Source organism: Gossypium hirsutum, chromosome A13 (genome assembly GCF_007990345.1).
Source record: "Gossypium hirsutum isolate 1008001.06 chromosome A13, Gossypium_hirsutum_v2.1, whole genome shotgun sequence".
NCBI lineage: Eukaryota > Viridiplantae > Streptophyta > Magnoliopsida > Malvales > Malvaceae > Gossypium > Gossypium hirsutum.
In genome coordinates this window covers 74,631,487-74,634,187 of record NC_053436.1, presented here as the reverse complement: position 1 = coordinate 74,634,187, position 2,701 = coordinate 74,631,487, and the positions used below count along the sequence as shown (strand labels likewise).

At 40.5% G+C, this 2,701-nt stretch overlaps 1 non-coding gene across 1 annotated transcript; it reads right to left on the bottom strand.

Moving 5' to 3' along the window:
• Nucleotides 1-1,935: 1,935 nt before the first annotated feature.
• Nucleotides 1,936-2,042, bottom strand: LOC121213443 (small nucleolar RNA R71). The gene has a single exon (XR_005908824.1). It is a non-coding gene; the product is annotated as a small nucleolar RNA R71 (small nucleolar RNA).
• Between the last annotated feature and the right edge of the window lie 659 nt (nucleotides 2,043-2,701).

Here is a 2,701-nt window from a genome sequence, read left to right as displayed (position 1 = left end):
TCGGCACGAAGACCACAACAACGGTACACAGCCTTCAGTAGCGTGATCGGCACTTAGCCATCGATCGGTCAACAGATATTGTGACAGAGTCACCAAATACAGATATTGTGGCAGAGCCACCAGAACAGATATTTGTGGCATAGCCGCCAGAATGCTTCCTCCGTACAAAATCCCAACCCATGCAACATGTCATGTATGCAGAATGTCATGGCCATATTTGAATCAAACAATCACAGTCAAGTCATTCATATCACCAACATATATTCACAATCAAATCCATCAAACACACAGTCCAAGTCAGTCACTTGCCCACAAGGGCAAAACAGTCATTTAACACCCTAGGGGCAAAATGGTAATTTTACCCCACAAGGGTATCTCTGTAATTCTACCCTACAGTGGTATTTCGGTATTTCTACCCTACAAGGGTATTTCAATAATTCTACCCTATAGGGGTATTTTGGTAATTCTGTCCTATAAGGGTATTTCAGTAATTCTACCCTATAGGGGTATTTCGAAAATTCTACCCTACAGGGGTATTTCAGTAATTTCACAATCAAGGGTAAAACGGTAATTCTATAAATCGAGCGTAAAACGATAATTTTGTAAACTGGGGGTAAACTAGTAATTCTGTAAATCAAGGGTAAAACGATAATTTTACAAATCGAGGGTAAAACTGTAATTCTGTAAATCGAGGGTAAAATAGTAATTCTGTAAACTGAGGGTAAAACGGTAATTCTGTAAACTGAAGGTAAAACGGTAATTCTGTGAATCGAGGGTAAAACAGCAATTCTGTAAACTGAGGGTAAAACGTAATTCTGTAAATCGAGGGTAAAACGGTAATTCTATAAACTGAGGGTAAAACGGTAATTTTGTAAATCGAGGGTAAAACAGTAATTCTGTAAACTGAGGGTAAAACGGTAATTCTGTAAATCGAGGGTAAAACGGTAATTCTGTAAAGTGAGGGTAAAACGATAATTCTGTAAATCGAGGGTAAAATAGTAATTCTGTAAACTGAGGGTAAAACGGTAATTCTATAAATCAGGAGTACTTTGGTAATTTTACAAGTCGAGGGCATTTCAGTAATTGGTAAACTAAAGTATTCTAAACATGGATAACAATACGAATGGGCCTAAAGCCTATTCTCGGCCCAAATGGGCCCACACGCTCGTGTGGCCCTTTTAGCCCAAACCTAGCCACAGATATTCGATTCACCTAGCCTAGTCCAATATTTACTACACAATCAAACAACTTATCCAATTGGGCCCGTAGGCCCATTGGGCCCACAAGGCCCCTTTCGGCCCATCGCGCCCCGAAGTAGCCATCCAACAACAAGAGTAGTGATAAATACACACCTGATTGGAGACTGGAGTTAATCCACGCTCCGAGCACTCTTAGCCAACGCCCAACCGAAACGAGCACGCCATAAAGCGAAAGGGATCAGCCAAGAAAGGTACATTTACTCTCCTCATGGTTCTCTCTATTTAAAGCCAGCTTCCCATCCACTCTTATGTTAGCTTCCCGATGTGGGATCCCTCCATCATCAAAGTTTAAATTCAACACCAACTCTTGTCGCCCCCTGTTAGCAAAATAAATGCTCTTTGCTTGCCATGGGATTCGAATCCATGCCTCCCCTTAAATGCTCCACATTCTACTTGCCACTAAGCCAAAAGGCTTTTTGTGTCACAATTTCTCCAACAATATTCTTAAGGCCTACCTACTACACCCAGGGTTTGATTCACCTTAAACCAAAATTTTTGCTAGAGTCTAGGTTTGAACCCAGGACTTCTCCAACACTTCTCAACACACTTAACCACTAAAACAAGCCTTCATTAACGAAATTTGCATGCACAACAGAATATTATAAGCTGCCTTCAACCGCTCCCATGCTCAAGGCCCAAATTCAGGGTGTTACAATTTCCGTCGGCTAAAACGGATAAGTTGAGGAATGATATCTCTTCTTCTGTGCAAATGGATCTAGAAAAACTCTATAATGCATGGGAGAGATACATGGATCTATTGAGAAGGTGCCCTCACCATGGGCTACCTTTATGGTTACAGGTTCAGACTTTTTACAATGGTGTGAACCCTTCAACAAGACAACTTATCGACGCAGCCGCCTGTGGAACTTTAAACAACAAAACACCTGAAGAGGCTTATGAATTTATTGAAAAGATGTTGCTGAATAACTATCAGTGGCAAGTCATGAGAACAAAGCCAACAAAAGCAGCTGGTGTTTTCAACCTCGACACGGTTACTATGTTATCTAATCAGGTAGAACTTTTAAATAAAAATATTGACGGTTTATATGGTTCTACACAGGTACATCCAGTGATGAGGTGTGGTTCAAATGGAGGAGGAGTACACACATAATATCAATCCTTCAACTCTAGCATCAAGGAGGAACAAGTTCAATATATGGGTAATAATAATTCTAGACCTTAAAATAACCCGTGTAGTAACACATATAATGCAGGTAGGAGGAACCATCCCAATTTTTCATGAGGTGTCAAGGAAATCAAAGGCCACAACATCCCCCAGGTTTTCAACAACCATCTTACCAACAGGAAAAGAAGCTGAACCTTGAGGAGATGCTCACAAAGTTTATCTCAGTGTTGAAAACTTGTTTTTAGAATACTAAAATAGCACTTAAGAATCAACAAGCGTCGATCCAAGGGCTCGAAAATTAGATAGGACAGCTTAC